Raw genomic sequence first — 20,395 nt, forward strand, 5'->3', positions numbered from 1 at the left:
TTGAGATTATTTCACTTGTATATACGTATGAACATATTTCACTAGTGTGAATGAAAGCATCTCAGTGGTGTTTATGAGCATATTTCACTTTTATGTATGAACGCATTTCACTAGTGTGTATGAGCAAAAACATTTCAGTGGTGTTTATAAGAGCTTTTCAGTTATACATGTGAGAGCTAATCCTGAATTATGGTCCAGACGGCACCTCATAAAATACTAATAATTGAATACATAGAGCAAATTGTGGCAAAACAACCATGCAGCATGGTTTATGTGGTAATTGATTAGTTTAAAGTCTGTTGCTTCAATTATCTGTTCGCTCAAAATGTCCTTGGGTCAGAAAATTCATTTGATCCTGATGTCATTTCATTAGTTTGAATGAAAAACTTATTTTCTTTCCATGGAGGCATTTGCTTAGTTGTTGAGGCAGCAGAATTATTTTAATATAAAACTCGTTAATTTATGAAGCTTCATGTTGATGAATTTTATTAGGACTTGAAAATACTTCCAGAATTAAAAGAAAATAAATAAATAAAAATAAATAGTGCTCTATTTCAAGCCAGCATGTACAAGCCTTTAGAGGCCAGAAAATATATAGATTAGGCAACGATAAACACAAATAAATAAAACTATCATTATCTTGCCTTTCAGAGCTACGATCAATGCTTGAATGTTTTATGGGGTTTGCGTGTTAGTGGCTATAAACTTTCGGATCACCAAATCAGCAGTCGGGAGCTTAGGTGTAATTTGATCAGATCTGAAGTTTTATGTTGACTGAATTGGAATCCCATACCTGCATTGACAATGTGTGTTGTGTGTAGTAAGTGTGGGTAAGTTTATTGACAACTCATTCCAGTGCTGCTCGAACTCATAAAGAGGTTTTACGTCACAACGGGGGAAAGCCTGTTTTCAAACACAATCAGATACTGCTGATCACCAATCTGCAGGTCATTTCTCTAATGAAGTGGATTGCAGCTGTGACCCAATGGGGTCTCTTCTCTTTGCCAATGCAGTAGTTGAGAAGTCATCAGGGAGCTGTCAAATTAGTATCTCTTTGAAATGTATTGCTTTTGAACCTGCTCAAAGGAAAGAGGTTTTTGTTATCAATGTACTTTGCAATATAAAATATGTGTAGCGTATGTTTTTTGGCAATAAATACATGACGGTATGAAATAAACAAAATATTTGAAAATAAAGTATGATCATTTTCATCGCCCACCTGGTGAAAAAATATGCACTACAGCACTGCTCTATCTCTCTCTCTATCTCTATATCTATCTATCGCTTTTCATGTGGCCAGATATCTCTCAGCTTTTTTTGCTTTTTCTTTTTTTTACAAATGCATAACGCAGATTGTGTTATGTTTTCAGTTCGGTGGGGTTAGGGTTTTGTTTAGTTTTTGGGTATTTATCTTTTGTCTGGCTTGTCTCCCTTAGTCTCGTTATTGTCAACCTTGTCCACCTGCTTGTGTCTTCCCTTCCACGTGTGTTTCCAATTAGTGCCCTCTGCCCGCTGTGTTCCCCAGGTGTGCAAGGGGGGCTCGTTTGACCTCGGGGAACATGCTTTTCATTTATTTATGTATTTATTTATTTTTTATTTTTTTACCGTCCTAGAATAAAGTGCAATTGCACCTCCACTACATTAGGAGGCAGTGGCGCTCTCATTATTGGCAGAGTGTGCGCAGGGAGCATTCGCTCGGTGGTGTAGAGGTTTTGTTTGCACTGAGCATGTGCGCTTTGCACACAGCAAAAAAAAATAAAATCAGCACAAATTATTTTGTATTTTTGTTTTGCAGGTTAAAGTTTTTGTGTTTTTTATTGTGCTCCTGAGTTAATGTTGGTGATCAGTTTGAATGCATTATTATTTATTGATTTTATGTAATTTTATTTTTCCGTATCATATGGTTTGACATGGTCAGTCAAAAATTGTTTATAGTTTAAGGATTTAATTTTTGAATTTTAGTTGCACTTTAAATCTTTTCTGTTACAGTTAATAAAGCTATTCTTTGTTGTAAGTTGGTCCATATTTCTTTTTTTATTCGTTAATACGGATACAGTGTTATGCAGAGGTGTGCTTATAACAATTTTATAGACAAATACTATTTATAGGGGTGGGGGGTGGGGGGGGGCGAGATGTTTTCTTCTTACTGGGAGGGGGGCATGACAGAAAATAATTGAGAAGCACTGTCCTAGTGTATTGCAGTTGGCGCAGGGCAGGGACTGCAAATCGTGCATTGACAGTGGTGATGATTGCTGACTCTGCAACATATTTAACAGCACTAGCTAACCAGCTGAAATTTGTTGAAGTTGAAGCTAGCTATCTGGTGCTACATAAAAAGCACAGAGCTTTGCTTTGACCTCCTGTTACCTTTGCTTAAGTGACAAAATTGCAGAGGTGGGAGCGACAATGAAAACGACACCCTTCCGTCATCGTCAATAACACAAGTTGAACTGCATTGTAATCATGAATCCATCATTTGTCATTCCCACAGCACCACCAACATTGACAGAAGACTGACCTTCCGCTAGGAATGCCTTTTTTGTTGTTGTTGTTGTTGTTGTTGTTGTCAGGCTCGCATCCAACTTCATGCGTTAGGCATTGCTGACAAATATCTGTTGACACAGCGCACTGCATAACATGCTTCCAAAGTCATTTTTTCGTGACACCAATTACTGTCATGGTTTCATGAAATAAAATTCCAAAGATGTTAAAAATACAAGCAGGAACATATAATAAGTAAAATGCAGGGTTTATAATTGTGAAGAAGTAAGAGTCATTGTGGATTTTAGTCAGGGTTTCAATTGAAGTGCTGTGTGTCAAACGGAGATCACTGATTGGCTATTTAGCTAGAAAATCAAATCATTCCGCCGGGCAAGGAGCTCCGCTGGTCAATGATGTCACACTACTGCATTACACCCCATTAGCTCATTTATTAGTTCAATTTGTTCAGTGAATTCATGTGGAACCTTTTCTTCATGTAGTAATGACAATTAACTGAACTTTGATTGTGTTTTGATATATTTTTGTCATGAAATAGGAAAAAAACACATCACTCACGAAAGAGGGAAAAAGTAACTGATTTGCATTTCCTGGGGGGAAAAGCACGAACATCTTACCAGCAAGAAACGGTGAGTAAAGATGTGAGAACAGAATTAATTACAGCATCCATTCGTCCAAGTTAGGTTTGTTTGTTAGCTCCAGTGTTGGCGTTGGCTTCCTGGTTTCGTCACAGTTGCATATCCCGCCCCCAAACACAATGTCGCTCTGTGATTGGTCCAAACCACTGGAACTGGCGGTTATCAGCGGGAGCGGTACAAGATGTATTCTCCGGAGTTTGTGAACTCACAAATACCGCAAGAATTCATCTTGCGAGAGCAAGGTTACCGTGAGGCTGTCAGTGTTAAAATTGGCTTGTCATACGCTCTCATTCATTTTGTACCTTTCCCAGTATTTTGTCCGTCGAGTAGCCTTTCGTGGTGTAGTGTAGGCTTGTGGATATGTTTGTTTTGTCTGCATCTCAGGTTAAACCTGAGAAGTCTGCAACTTTCCAAGCCATCCTTTCATATTCCCGCACCATTTTAAGTGGAGTAAACCCAAAATGCCTGTGAATATTGCATTTATCGAGGTAATTTCATTCTCAGGGCACTGAATCGATCACAACCGTCAGCGATGAAACATCTTCTGTGACGAGAACAATCGAGCTGCGATAGATTCAATGCCCTTACAATTTAATGACCAGTATGAATTGAGAATATTCAAAGACATGCATCTCTCATTATGATGAAGGACCGTTGTACTCCAAAGAAAGTTACAAATGTAATAATGAACTTATTCAAAGAATATAAATAGAATATTTAGAGGTGACACTGTAATTATGACTGAGCAAACAAAACCCTCGCTATCATCTTTGAATAAGTTCAAGAGCTCACGTGACGAATATATTTACATTGAATAGGTCAGCCTCAAGCAAGATTTTTGTCCTTGTTAAAATGCTTAACATAATCGCATTATATGCTGGGCGAAGCCTCATGGATATATTGACTCATTAGCACCAATAGTGAGAGCCTTCTTAGGCTGGATGACACCGATTCAAGTGATACATTTCAAATTGTTTGCTCTCAAATGGCACAGTTCAAGTCATGACAGCATAAATAAAAATAAGTAAAATAAAGTAAAAATAAGCAATCAGATTGGAATTAGACCTACAAATGTGGAAAAAAAAATCTGATGGGTATCAGATCTCTGACATCGGTGATTGCAGCATAAGCAGTTATATCAGATACCCACCATCATAGAATTACACTGATGAATTACCAGTACATCTTCCTCCACCAACAGAGGCAACACACCACCAGGTGGTGATCAGTTCACAGCTCCGCCCTTCTCTTCACCCGAGTGTCCAAAACATGCGGCCGCAAATCCGACGACATGACTACAAAGTTGATCATCGAACTGTGGCCTAGGGTGTCCTGGTGTCAAGTGCACATATGGACACCCTTATGTTTGAACATGGTGTTTGTTATGGGCAGTCCCTGTACGACCGTTGCCAGAGTCTGGTCCGCATTGCCGGCAGTAAGTCGGATTCGATTCCAGTGAGGGTTGGACTCCGCCAAGGTTGCCCTTTGTCAACGATTCTGTTCGGAACTTTTATTGACAGAATTTCTAGGCGCAGCCGAGGCGTTGAGGGGGTCCGGTTTGGTGGCCTCAGCATTGCATCTCTGCTTTTTGCAGATGATGTGGTGCTGTTGGCTTCATAAAACCACGATCTCCAACTCTCACTGGAGCGGTTCGCAGCCGAGTGTGAAGCGGTTGGGATGAAGATCAGCACCTGCAAATCCGAGACCATGGTCCTCTATCGGAAAAGGGTGGCATGTTCCACCAGCGGGAGGCCCCGGGGACGACCCAGGACACGCTGGAGAGACTATGTCTCTCGGCTGGCCGGTGGAGCTGGTTGAAGTGTCTGGGGAGAAGGAGGTCTGGGTTATCAGTAATATGCAGTATTAGTTTTTTGAGTGTACCTTTTGTCTCCTCCAGGTTGGGCTAGATGCCCTTCTTAGCGGGATCCCTGGAAAGAGTCGACAAGAGCTACAGCATATATAATACTGTGCTGGCAGGGTCCTTATAAGGAGGCACAAATATGCACAAATATGACCATAGCTTATTCTCAAATCCCTACACTGGTTGCCAATCCAGTAAATACCCTATAAACTCTTTCTTCTTACCCGTGACTGAATTCATTAAACTGCCCCTGCCTACCTCAGTGAATTACTCACCCAGTACTATTACCTTCAAATTCCAATCATTTGCAAAAAAGGAAAAATAGTCAAAATACTGGAAAAGTCCATTGTATTTTGGTCTCCTATTTTTCCCCCCATTTTTTTTCCCCACCAGATTTGTATGTAAATGTATAGCAGTCCATTTCATACATACCTATTTTTATAACATGCACCAAAGCTTTATTTATTCACTTTCGCTTTTAGTGCTGTGATCTGGACCAAAGCTCTTGCGCTTTCCACACAATTTTGTTCCTGGTTCACTTAGCATGCGCGCTGGCATTTTCGTCAGACAAATGCTTCCCAACCCAACACTCTAAAAATGAATTGCTTAAAAAAGAAAAAGAAAAAGAAAAGAAAAGACCAATCTAGGAGTCAAAGCTCATGTTGTCTTGATTAAACAATAGATTGGTCAGACATTGTCCAACCATTCCAGGAGATTACAAGCATATCAATTTTATTGGATAGCCAAACAACCAATGAAATTGGTTATAAGAGAAAGAAAGTCTAAATACATCACTTGGAAATATATTTATTGTATCAATCTATTGTATTCTAAATGTATGTATTAATTATATGCAATGTGTGTCAGATTACGAGGCAGTAGGCAATATATGTATAAACTTATATTGTAGTTATAAATTATGTCACATTTGTAAACGATTTTGTAATTTACTATACTGTATAGGGATGTAACGATTAGGGCAATATCGTGATATCTTGATATTAAAACTGCCACAATATCGTCGTCGTCATGTTCACAATATTTAAAAGGAACACATCTGTAAAAAATAAAATAAAAATAAAAAGTCAGGTTGATTTCCATTTGTGCAGTTCTAGCACCCTCTAATGGCTCCTTCATTAGTGCAATTTAATTTTCATTAGGGATGTTTTGGCCTTCTATATTTAAAATCTATGCTAATTGTCAGATGAAGGGGAACATAATTTGCTTGTGAAACGATCAATGTGGGCTTGCATTAAGTAAGTGCCTCAATGTTATTAGAGATTGTAGGTGGTTTATATGCATTGCTGTTATGTACAAAAGTACAATATTGTGCTTTTTTTTTTTTTTAAGTATGAGCTTTTTTTTTTTTTTTTCTCAATATTGTGATCTTTGTTCAATATTGCCAACCCCATCCACAATATTGTGGTAATTATCATATCGTGACGTTCATATTGTGATAATATCGTATCGTGATGTTTGGATATCGTTACATCCCTAATACTGTACTGCATTTATTAACTCACATCTGTAACATTTTGAGATTCACCTAAAATGTATAATGTGCTTTTTAAAATAAACATCCATCCATCCATCCATTTTCTTGACCGCTTATTCCTCACAAGGGTCGCGGGGGGTGCTGGCGCCTATCTCAGCTGGCTCTGGGCAGTAGGCGGGGGAAACCCTGGACTGGTTGCCAGCCAATCACAGGGCACACAGAGACGAACAACCATCCACACTCACAAGCACACCTAGGGACAATTCAGAGCACCCAATTAACCTGCCATGCATGCCTTTGGAATGTGGGAGGAGACCGGAGTACCCGGAGAAGACCCACGCGGGCACGGGGAGAACATGCAAACTCCACCCAGGAAGGCCGGAGCCTGGACTCGAACCCGAGTCCTCAGAACTGGGAAGCGGATGTGCTAACCACTAGACTACCGTGCCGCCCCAAATAAACTTTATTATTATTATTATTATTATTAGTAGTAGTAGTAGTAGAAGATTCATTCAACAAAACTGGCCCAATTACTTTATATTGTCTTTAATGAAGATCTTAGCTTGAAAAAAAAAAAGCTGTCATGTTCCATGCCTGCAGGCTGTTTTCTCTTGTTGTTGTAATTCCAGTTTTAGCCTGACCTGCGGTGGCACCATTGAGACTGCACAGCTGCTCCTCATCAGCAATTGTCATGTGTATTTAAGAGGCAGCTTCGGCGGCTGTCTTTTGTCGGACTATTCACTTGCCAGCCACCAATGCCCTAGCCTAGCCTAGCCTAGCCTAGCCTAGCCTAGCCTAGTCTAGCCTATTTCTTGACCTTAATTCTTGCCTCGTATGATTTTGCTTTGACCTTGTAAGTTTTATAGTATAGTGATTTTTGTGTTTTGACTCTTGCCTTTTTGTGTAAGCACTTTAAGTTGATTTCCTTGCCTGTTGGTGCAAGCATTTTAGTTAGATAATTCCGCGTTGTTGCGTGCGCTTTTTGTTACCGTTTTTCCCCTCCTTGCCTTGCAAGTGATTTTGTTTGGATTGTTGTGTGTCTTGTGTATAAATACATTTTGTAAACTGCTCTGCTGTCCGCGTTTCTGGGCTCCGCCTTCGCGTCATAACAAAAGCAGTCTTGCGTAATCTCCCGTGCAATATTCCAGAACCAGACAAAACGCCACAGCAGTAGCATATACTAACTCCTGTTAGAGTAGGGCTCTTAATGATTAGATACAGTGGCGTCTCTGGCATGAAAAGTTGAGTGGGGCACAAAAGTGGGCACTTTACATCCACAAGCAGCAAAGCCTACACAATAAATTCAATTCAAGATCACAATTCGGTGGAAAAGCGCTATATAAATGAAGTAGCCTACAATTTATTCCTAGCCTTACAAATTAAGGCTATGCGTGTGCGTGCGTGCGCGTGACCAGCTCTGGCAAAGGGTTCCTCGTGTCAAAAAAAACAAAACAAAACGAGATATTCATATATTCACTTTCACATTAACATTTTCAACTCCACAATGCAACTTTAAGCTAGCTGTAACTTTGAAAGTCACTTCCAGTCTGCAGCTGATGATGATTTCCTCCACCATGGTCGCCCCCAACACCCCCTGGCACAACCCCCCAAACAACACATTAGTAAGGCCAGTGCCGTATTTTCGATTGTGTTACCATTTACAATGTATACTTGCTAATGTTTTGGGCTTAGTGCCCACAAAACCTTTGTAGCATAATATCATTTGACTTTATATGCAGAGTTGAAGCAGGTGCCGACTCCCGCAAAGGTATTCCTTTTGGTATCTGAGCCATCTCTGGAGGCTAATTAAGGCATGCACTGTACACAAGGCAGTTTGAGCAGCTGTCAACTGATGTCCCTTTTGCCATCCAATATGAAACAGGGACGTTGGGCTCGCATAATCAGAATGAAATGGTGTCAGGAAATCAAATATTAATGGTAAGACTATGCAAATACTTTATCAGAGCTAAATAGGAAGGGGTAACAATTGAGTTCAATCACAATTTATTTGATTCATTCATTGAGCCCAGAGAATGTCACGACAACCAGTAAGCACTTTTGTTTTTAAAATGGAATAGCAGATGTTATAATTTTGTCTTTCAATCAAACTGACTGACAGGCTTAGACACACTCTGATGGAAATTAGAATTGGAGATCTAAATGAAATAGAGTGGACAGGACATTGTTTAAATTCAGTGCCTTGCTCAAGGCCACCTTGAGCATGCTCTCGAACAACAAACTGGCCCCTCTCCAGAATCTAATCCCAATTTCAGCACTCCTTACGGTTAATGTTTGGGTTGTTTTCTTTGACTCTTATGCGCACTTGAACCTTTTAACCTTAGTCACAGCCACACAATACAAGTTCACAGATCATTCAGTGTAGGCGACCAACAGAACTAGTGCACAAAAGATACGTTTACTGTGCTGGTGCCTGTATTGTGAAGTGTTAAGTTTGTTAAATGTGCTATGCCTCCCTGAGTGTTCCAGTGGACCAAGCCACCACGCCCAGACCGCATGTTGTAATTTAGTGACAGAAAGTAGATGAGATTTTAGTCTTTGTAGGATACTGGCTTTAAAATTGCATTTGTCCAGAAAGAGGAGATGTTTAATAACTCCCCAGTACAAGCTAAAAAAAAAAATCCAAATTTCTCTTGCCACTTAACTCATTCACTCCCAGCCATTTTCACATTTCGCAATCCCGTTCGCTCCCGGCTGTTTTACTGGATTTTGACTGATTTTGCAATGCCCACAGAATATTGTGTTCTATTGCTATAAAAGCATGGAACCTATCATAAGAAAGATTAAAGCCTCTTCTTTCATCAGGGAAAAAAAGTATGTTTCCCTTTTGCAGCAATTAGCATTAGAAGAGAGCTAAGCTTCATCAGTTTTCACAAATCTATTTAAAATTGTAAGTAATTAATTTTTTTTTTTCTACATGGCCCTGGTTGATCTCCTTTGCTCTGCTGCCACCTGCTGGCCGTTTGTGTAATAACTACCATTGCAGTTGAGAGGCTGCATCAAAGCCTTCTGTATGCTCTAGCATAAAAAAAACAAAAAAACGTTTAAATACGTCTTTGGGACACTTAAAACATTTAAAAAGAAACATACCGGAAGTTGTCACATAGAGGGCACTTTAGTTCATCAATTCCATTGAATTTTACGGACTACTTCTGACTCGCAGTATTACGGGACAAAGACGGTAAAACGGTAAAACGGGACGTCCCTTGACAACTCAATACGGAACGCGTACTTATAGTTCTAATTACGGGACGATTCCGTATTTCAAGGGACGGTTGGCAACCCTAACAGTAGGGGTCCCAAAACTTTTTACTGTGAGGGCCACATAACGTGTCGCCTTCTCTGATGGAGGGCCGGGGTCAATTTGTAACAGAAAAAAAAGTGTGACAGTTGCAGGGGCGCCTAAACATAAACGTTTATTGTTTTCTAGAAAGCCACATCTAACCAAATATTAACAACACTTTCCGGGATCTTCACAGGAAAAAATAGTTTTTGTTGTAAACAGGTAAAGGTTCAAACTTGTCAAAGCAGAACCTACTTAACCGTTAGGCATTATTGTGACCCGTTTTGGGCTTTTTGATGGTTCTGACCAAGTCATTTCAAAATAAGATAACGCCCAGGAGTTAAATGACGAATATGATCAGTCTCTCAAACTTTTAAGTTCCGTTTGGCTTGTAGGCACCATTGTTCGCCACACTCTCTCATCAACTTCCCTGTGAAAATCACAAAGCAAGCAGGCTAAGAAACCAAACTTAAGTGATACAGCACCTGCATGTAGCACAAAATATTTCATTAACTTCACCACGATTTGTGGTGTTAGATTTTTATCACAGTAGATTTTTATTATATTTCTTTTCTAAAACAAATATAATAAAATGTGACAAAATTTATAATCACAGAAATTGCCTGATGTGCTGGAGGTGCGGCTGCCAGAACGCCCAGCAAGGCGCATCACGGTCCCAAACACAAGAGTTGTCCCAGCACGAAAATGACGATGCGCCCGTTTTTACACCAAGTAGTCTACGAAAAGAGAGCCCAAGGGATCATATAAAATAAAATTAAAGAATTTAGGACAGAGAAAATTTAGAGGAATTGTTTAAATTTTATATATTCCTATGGACTAAAGTCTGTTGTTGACTGTTGTTGTTGCAATAAATTACTTAAAATAGTTTTCAGACAGGATGCAAAGCAACGCCATGATGTCACTGGTGAAGGAGGAGGCAGCTTGTTGTAACTCTGTTCCTGAATCACCGCCAAAGGCACTCTGCTGCCACCCGTAAGTTTAAATGAATCTCAAATTGAACCGTTTTCATGAATAAAATAGAAACAAAGTCAAACTACGGCCATTTCTCAATGTGAAGAATGCAGAGTACACAACATAAGAAAACAACATCTGGGTATTCTGTGCATTCCTGTTTTATGCGTACTTTCAGTTGGAACAATATTTGGGCGGTGGCGGGTGACGTTTCACAAGATCAAAAGGATGTAAAAACAGACAGGAATGCAAATTGAGAAACGGCTATAGCTTCTTTTGTCATGTGCTGAAGGTTGGATCCCAAAGCGCAGACACAAATAAGATTTTAACTATTTATTCACATCAAGAGGCATGGAACAAACCTGACTAGATGAGAACAGAAAGCAATAATCCGGCAAAATACACACAATTCTCAGACTGCACTTGCAGACAGTGAATCGATCTGATTGGTTGAGGCAAGTAAAGGAGTAAAGAACGACATCACACAGGTCCAGATATCACCTAAAGCAGGGGTGTCCAAACTTTTTCATTTGAGGGCCACATACAGAAAATCAGAATTACGCAAGGGCCACATAATGTTATGAAGAGAAATTGTGTTTAGTCTTATAAATTGTACAAATAATTTATTTGTGCTTTGGCATATTTAGAAAAATGCTACAGTATATAAACCAATTTATTTATAATATGGTAGTAGGGTTATTATAGTTTTGGAATTTCTCATTTTAGTTCGTTTTTATTAGTTTTCAGGGTGGTTCTGTTAGATTTTATTAGTTTAGTTATTTAAAAAAAAATGCTTAGTTGTAGTTTAGTTTGTTAGCTTCAGTATTAATATTAGGTTTTTTTTGTTTTTGTTTTTTTAAATCTAAATGCGTAGGCTATTGTGCGCAATATTTAAAAAACATCATGGCGCAACGTCATCTGAAGGTGCGTTTCTATTGGCTGCTACTAGATGACGTCGCTTCTGTGTGACATACTTTCAAACGTCATTATTCCGGTTTAGATCAGAATAAATCTACTAAAAGTCACATTTAAAATCATCCCCAAGGCTCATGCATTAAATTAATTACTAAAGACTAAAACGACGATATTTGCTATAATTAGTTAGTTTTAGTAGTTTTGTAAACATAAAATGTAGTTTAAGTTAGTTTTCGTTTTTTTAAAAAGCATTTTTGTTTTTATTTTATTTCGTTAATATTGTTTTTTGAATTTTAGTTTTTTCATTAGTTTTAGTTAACTAAAATAACCTTTAATGGCACCTGTTTTATGATACCCTCCCTTCTTACTTTGACCATCTCCAAACATTTTTGTTTTGTTTATTTTATTTGAACTGAGTCAAATTCCATTTTGAGCATATGTCGCGGGCCACTGAAAAATGGACGGCGGGCCGCAAATGGCCCCCGGGCCGTAGTTTGGACACCTCTGACCTAAAGGATTAAAGATTGGCATCTAGTTGAAACTAGATGATGGTTATATGGTGGTTACAATTAATTCAAAACAGACACTTGACCTCAACTTAACAGGTCATGAACTCAAACTTAACCCTGGCGTGACCCCAGATATGACATCTTTAATGAGACAAGAGACACCTGGACGCGAGTCACGACGCATGTGCCTGAGGAAACTGATTGGATGACACAAGGGACTGGGCTGGCAAGCACAGGTGGACTCAAGAAAACTTAATGAGACAGACAATGACAACAAGGAAAACACACTAACTAAAATCTAACCAAAACAAAATCAACAGACAACAGACCATGACAATTGAGAGATCTACCAATGAACAGATTGTGATTTAACATTGGTACAACTGACTACTGTAAAATGGTGGCATTAGTCATGTTTTTGGTATTGAGACATATTTCTCTGGTTATGAATCCTTATTTAGATTGATTAATGCAATCATCTTCTTCACGTTATATGTGCTTCTTTAATTTTTTTTTTTTTACTCTCAAGACACGCGAGATCAATCAGAATAAGACCTAATATGAAGAGACAGCAGAGAGAATACTGTGAGTGACACCTTCATGAAAAGGAGTGACATTTCATCTCAACATGTCGCCACAAGCTTGCCATGGTGCTTACGCCACAGTTCATCCGGCAGCAACCCTCTCTCAATCCACATACAAATAAACAAAGCCCCACACCATTTTAAGGCTTAGACTCTCAAAACTACAACAAACGTGTAAGCCATGTTTTTTCTTTCTACTCGAGTCAGAATGATTGCCTTATTATTTTTCACATCTATTACTCACACCTTTGACGGAAACTTACAAAGAGGATGGAGGAGGTTTTCACAGAGCAAATTATCACAGAAAACAGGTCATGATGTCAGACAGCAAACAAACATAGAACACCTAAAACATTCATGTTTGTTTGTTCATGAACATAGTTTTAGTTGATAGATATTAATTGGCAAAAATTAAGGACATTTTTGCTCTAATTTTAGACAATTTGTTATTATTCTAAACCTAAGCTGCACCGGTAGTTTGTTGTTGTTGTTGTTTTATATATATATATATATATATATATATATATATATATATATATATAATATATATATATATATATATATATATATATATATATTAGGGGTGTTAAAAAAATCGATTCGGTGATATATCGCGATACTACATCGCGCGATTCTCGAATCGATTCAATAATCGGCAAAATCGATTTTTTTTTTTTTTTTTTTTTTAAGGATTCACACCTTAAGCATGGAAGAATGTTATATGAACGGAACATTAAGCCTTAATATTTTATTTCAATGATGTTCAAACATGAAACAAATTACAACCTCTATAAGACTGAAATTTCAGATAAATAAATAATACATTTTCATATAAATCTTACACTCTACAAGCTTACTGATTAGTATTTTCTAAATTTGAATGAAAAAAAATCGCAACAATCGACTTATAAATTTGTATCGGGATTAATCGGTATCGAATCGAATCGTGACCTGTGAATCGTGATACGAATCGAATCGTCAGGTACTAGGCAATTCACACCCCTAATATATATATATATATATATATATATATATATATATATATATATATCCATCCATTTTCTTGACCGCTTATTCCTCACAAGGGTCGCGGGGGCTGCTGGCGCCTATCTCAGCTGGCTCTGGGCAGTAGGCGGGGGACACCCTGGACTGGTTGCCAACCAATATATATAATATATATGTATGTGTGTGTGTGTGTATATATATATATATATATATATATATATATATATCCATCCATTTTCTTAACCTCTTGTTCCTCACAAGGGTTGCGGGGGTGCTGGAGCCTATCCCAGCTGGCTTCGGGCAGTAGGCGGGGTACACCGTGGACTGCTCACAGAATTTTATATATATATATATATATATATATATATATATGTATATGTTTATTTGTCCAAATACTTTTGAACCCCTGGAATAAGGAGCATTTGCATAAAAATACAACTCCTACATGCTTATTCATATATTTCTGTTCAACCACTTAAATTAAAGCTTAAAGTCTGCACTTCAATTCATTGTAGTTGTTTCAGTTTAAATCCAATGTGGGGGCATGCAGAGACCAAATCATGAAAATTGTGTCGCTGTCCAAATATTTTTGGGCCTAACTGTAACTCCATATATTTCACTAAATTGAAATCCTTGAAAGGGATTACATCACGGTATTATAAGCCCTTCCACAGTTAACTATCGACGTATAACGATTAGATCATACCTTTGACACCATGACGATGTAATTTTTATGAAATATTAGGCGTTTAGCTGTTTTTTTTGTTTTTAATGCGGAAGTAAAACCCCGCCTCTCCCTGTGTGAGCATTCCTCTGAATGGCAAGCCATCAATTCTTCAATAAACAATTGAAACAAAACGGCTCCTTGCCGCAACAAATCATGGAGGAGGAGGGGAGAGGGAAGAAGAGAGAGGAACCACCAATCCGTTTTTAGGGTGAATAAAAAGTCACAACTCTATTTGGCAGTTTCTATAATGTCATTGTTTGAAAATTTACTTTTAAAATGGCAATCAATAATGTTTTTTTTCATCAGCATTATGAGTTTCTCTGAGTTGTTACTGTGCTTCCACAATTATGTGTTGATTTGCCTGAGTGCTTATCACAAGGTGGGAAGATTGTGTATGTTTAATGTTCTTTGATGGATGCAAAGGCGTATAAAGTATTTTTTAGTTTTCCTTCTACACGAGCACCGATATGGATTTAGAGTAAAACAGTCCAGATGTGATTGAAGTCTGACCTTTAGCCTTAATTAAAGATGTTTCACAAACTTGTAAAAGCTCCATTAATTGACTTCCTGAGTCATCAATGGTAAACAAATCTATTTACAATCATGTAAATTGAGGCACATTGCATAAAATGCCTTTCCTAATGTCTTTCAAGCTACACTAATATTACATCTTTATTGTGTTATTTCAAATTCATCCACTCTGTCATTGCCCTAATATATTTATTCATAGGTGTGTTCCAAGTCTTAACCATATAGAATATTATTTGATGAAAAACAAGTTCATATTACATTGTAATTCAGGCTACTATCGTGTCCTCCTTTACTGCCAAAGATACAAGTGAGTGGCTTTTAAAAAGATTTTATTATATTAAATTGCTAAGTAATATCTTTCAGTTCTAGTATGTGACAAATAATAGGTACTTTGTGTTTTAGTGCACCCATTAGAGGCATGAAGATGGCACTAATTAAAATTTCTTGGGTAACACCCTGTGGTCCCAGACATGAAGAAAATACACCAAGATCTCATGTTTGGTCAAAGCACAAAGAATAGCAGTGCTTCTTTTCAGCCTCAGCGGTAACGTCAGTGACGCCCCGATTATCCACATGGAAGTAAAACCTTGTTTTGTCCACAGAGATGAGGGTGCTGAGGCAGTTCGAGAAATTCAAGTGATGCACTGATTATTTTCAAAGCTCAAACGTTATAAATATTCTCGAATTAAATTTCCATGCAACGAAAATGTACATATGGTCACCAAATGCATTTGCTCCACATCTTTAAGCCCCTCCCAGTGACTTGGCTGCCTCACTTCACTGACTTGACTCATCTTTTGGTGTCCTTTCAATTGTTGGATGATTACCCAGTGATTATTCTTGATAAAGCCTGAAAACTTCAGGTATAGTAACCAAATATATATATATTTGGTTCATTGTTAATGATCATGCTTAGGAGTTTGGATACCCACGACTTTCTGTATTTACTTAACTCATTCACTGCCTTTGACGGAAAAAGACGTCAAATGATGCGCTGCATTTTGCTGGGCTGGCAGTGAATGTGTTAATGAAGATGATGCTTGATTGATTCACATGCAATTATACACCTACCATCGCCAGAGTATTCCTGACTTTCGCTGATTGTGAAGATTTTTCTTTTACCAGAGAAATTATTGTATTGTATTGTATTGAAGACAAACAAATGGAACACAGTAAACATATTCCTTGACTAATTCGACTGATTCTCAGGGGCAAGGGACGAAGCCCTGCGCCAGATAGCAAAGATGAGTAATTGAAGAGATGCATCAAAATGCAAAGCTCCGCTTTTGTCGAAATCAGGGGTGTCCAAACTTTTTCATTTGACGGCCACATACAGAAAATCAGAAGGCCGCAAGGGCCACATAATGTTACGAAGAGAAATTGTGTTTAGTCCTAAAAATTGTACAAATAATTTTTGTGCTTTTGCATATTTAGAATACAGTATATAAAGCAATTTATTTCCAACATGGCAGTAGTGTTATTAGAGTTTGGTAATTTTTCATTTTAGTTAGTTTTTATTAGTTTTCAGTGTGGTTCTGTTAGTTTTTATTAGTTTAGTGCTTTAAAAAATGCTTGGTTTTAGTTTAGTTTGTTAGTTTCAGTATTAGTATTAGTTTTTTTATTAGTTTTTTTTTGTTTGTTTTTTTAAAATGTGTATTACTTGTGCGCAATATTTAAAAAATACACCATGGGAACAACATCATCTGAAGGTGCTTTTCTATTGGCTGCTGCTATATGACGTCACTTCTGTGTGACATACTTTCAAACATCATTATTCCAGTTTATTTAAAAAATAAATCTACTAAAAATCAAAATAATAATAAAAAAAATAATTTCTATCAAAATAAATCTACTAAAAATCACATTTAAAACACATTAAATTAATTACCAAAGACTAAAACGAAGGACATGTTTGCTATAATTATAGTTAGTTTTAGTTGGTTTTGTAAACATAAAATGTAGTTTCAGTTAGTTTTTGTTTTTTTAAAAAGCATTTTCGTTGTTATTTTATTTCGGTAACAATATTGTTGTTGTTTTTTTAATTGTAGTTTTATTTTTTTTCATTAGTTTTAGTTAACTAAAATAACCTTTTAATGGCACCAGTTTTTCGATACCCTCCCTTCTTACTTTGACCATTTCCAAACATTTTTGTTTTTATTTTATTTGAACTGAGTCAAATGCCATTTTTTAGCATATGTCGCGGGCCACTGAAAAATGGACGGTGGGCCGCAAATGGCCCTCGGGCCGTAGTTTGGACACCTCTGGTCTAAATAATGCAACTCCTATGCTCCAGAGTATTTTAATTTGTGAATGTTGAACTGTTAATAAATCCATGACTAATTGCCCCCCAAAAAATAATGTTTATATTGTACTGAAATTGCCTAAAGATGAATTAAGACGGCGGCAAAGGTAATTAATAAACATATATTAGAAAAATACTAAATAAAATGTATAGAGTGGTGTCTTGAGATATGAGTTTCACTTGTTCCGTGACCACGTTTGTTGCTCACATCAGTCATATTTCACATATATTTCCCCATTGAAATGTGTCATGTTTCAGTGTTGCTTGAATTGGGTTTTTGTTTGATTTTGGTGAGACGGTTTTGTTGTTTGGTGTGTTGTTCCCCTGTCGTTAGGTCTGAGTAGATCCACCTGTGTGTTGATAATTGGTTCCTTCTGCCCGCTGTGTCCCAGCTGTCTATTGTTGATGTTCGTTAGTGTTTGTATTTAGGGAGTGGTTTTTGTTGCACATGTTGTGGGAGCATTGTCCTTTTGTTTTTGGAGTCTTGTCTTGTCTTGTCTTGTCTTGTCTTGTCTTGTCTTGTCTTGTCTTGTCTCTGTGCTACGGTCTAGTCAAGTTGCTCGACGTTCTGGTCAAGGGCCTACGCCAAGTCATCCACGCCAAGTCTTCACGCCATACCCTGTCTGCCCACCTTCATCACGCCAAGTCTGCCCACGTCTGTCCTCGTCAAGCCCAGCCTGGTCCCGTTCCGTCCCGTTCAGTCCTTCACTCTCCCTGTTAATAAAGTTATTCTAATTACGGTCAGTCCTCTTCCTGCCTGGTTTCTCCGCTTTTGGGTCCACCCATCACAGCCATATCATGACAGAAATGAATGAAAATGTTAATCCAACAACTACATTAATTTTACAGCGTGTTAGAAAACGGATGGGTGGAATTCGAGGTTTGATTGTTGTTTGATATGTTCAAAATATTCCCATATTACAGATGCAGATGGGTTTAATGCATGGACTATTGTAATGAAAGCCAACACAAATTGCCCTATTTAAATTATAAGGACAGCGACGGAATAAATTTGACTTTTTAAGAGTACTGCAACTTCCATCGAGGTGTCTTTTCATTGCCCTACGAGTCACAACGTGACAATGCAATCACTACGGAGATTTACTTGAAAGACTGAAATGCCACACAAAATGGCTGAGGTGACTCAGGTCAAATTGTAACATGGTCCTTGTCAAAACTTTCATCCGTCTTTAAGTTTTTCAGGCTTTTTTCATTTCCCCCTTCTCCTCATTGAAATTACTGTTGGGGTCAAATATATATATATATTTTTGTCAGTGCTCAAACAGTATTCAGCTTTTAACATTATTTTTTCACTCACGTTAACCAGTAATAACATTGCCGAGACCACATCTTTGTTGGCTCTGACACTAAAGGTTATTTTAATGGTATTGTCTTATTATAGCAAGAATTTTCCAGAGCACACCTGCACTCTTATAATGGTCACAGAATGTTTTGTCAGTTGTCAAATAACATAACATGCACATGACTTAAAATGGGCTGAACCCTTGATTGATTTATTTTTTTTTTTTTTTTTTTTTACTGGATTAACTGGAAATACACAATGTTACACAATCAGGGCAAGGGATCACTCTGCTTTGAATCTCACTGAAGGTGAGGAGAAAGCGTGTTCCAGGCGGACAAGCAAAAGCACCACACCAGGACCTGGTCAATTCTCCTCATCACTTCTTCCTTCTGCCATAATCCAGCTAGTTTATGCTATAAATCATGAGGAAAATCACAACTTCATTTGGAAGTTATAGTGCATCGACTTGTTTACGCAACATAGTTCACTTGCAAAAAGCACAGTGTGAATATGCGAACAGTGTGAAATGCACCAAACGAAAAAAATAAGACAACTTTTGGTCTTGACGAAACATGAAGCCTCTAGTTTTTCTGGTCTTAATATACACAAGTGACAAAACAAAAGGATAATTTTCTGCCTGGGTTTGGTCCAGGGTTTCCTATTGTAAGAAAGTTGCTGAAGATGCAACAGGAAGCGGCGCTCAAACCGGTGCCAAAGATCAATGAGACCAAACAAGCTGAGGAGCCGCAAAAAACAAAATGGATGCCACCAAGACAAACAGGATTTGGAAATCCATTCATATCAGAGCTGAAGACCAAATTGAAGAAAGCCACCAAAAACTGAGATGAACTTTTTTTATTTTGTGAATAACTGGATATTATTATTAAAGATTGTTTGTGTGAAGTTGAATATAATTGCTACGATTTGTTGAAAATTTGTAATAAACTTGTCTAAAATGAAAAAAAAAAAAAAAAAAAAAAAAAAGAAGATAATTTTCAACTGCCATAATGGAGATTGTAGGCAAAAAAGCAAAAAACAAAAAAACAAACAAACATCATTGCAAAGGTCCGAGATAGAAATGTACGCTAGTAAACCTCTGTTCATTCTTCCGAATTTCCAGACAGAAAAGAAAACTGCAGACGGACATAAAAGTGACTAAAATTGTGACATTCTTGAACACATTCATTTTGTAAATATCTTGAAACCGAGCACCAAGCTGACCATTAAGCTAGCTGCCGTAGAAACGTCGTTTCTATACGTAATTGGCATTAGTGTTGTTCCGATGCTGGTATCGGCAGAGGTGCCGATACTGCATTAAAACAGTGGTATCGGTATCGGTGACTACTCACAAGTAACATGCCAATACCATTAATTCCAACTCTAATATAGGATTTTTGATGCAGCATCTTGTGTCTTGCTCGTGCACGACATTCACTGATATGTGACATGTTCACTGCATGCCGATCTAAGATATCCTATTGGCCCTAGCAGGACAGCTTTTTCATGTTGAGGAAAAAAAAACGTAGGTATCGGTATGGTATCGGTATCGGCCGATACTGCAAAAGTGTGTATCGGTATCGGAGGCCAAAAAACATTATCGGAACAACACTAATTGGCATATGTCGAAAATATGTCACATTTGGGCGCAGATTGCAATGTCAGATTACGTAAATTTACGTGGTAGGTTAGTGATATCTATAAAACGTCTGTGCGAAGTTGTAAATGGGCTCAAAATAGGTCGTGTGAAGGTCCT

The 20,395-nt window shown here is 37.8% G+C and overlaps 1 long non-coding RNA gene across 1 annotated transcript in view; it reads right to left on the reverse strand.

The window, feature by feature from the left end:
* Positions 1-3,901: 3,901 nt before the first annotated feature.
* Positions 3,902-20,395, reverse strand: part of LOC144007676 (uncharacterized) — a 50,856-nt gene continuing 34,362 nt past the window's right edge. The window contains exon 3 of the long non-coding RNA XR_013280306.1: positions 3,902-4,960. This is a non-coding gene — a long non-coding RNA (uncharacterized LOC144007676). The remainder of the gene's footprint in view (positions 4,961-20,395) is intronic.

The sequence above is a fragment of the Festucalex cinctus genome, chromosome 19 (genome assembly GCF_051991245.1).
Source record: "Festucalex cinctus isolate MCC-2025b chromosome 19, RoL_Fcin_1.0, whole genome shotgun sequence".
In the NCBI taxonomy this organism is placed as follows: Eukaryota; Metazoa; Chordata; class Actinopteri; order Syngnathiformes; family Syngnathidae; genus Festucalex; species Festucalex cinctus.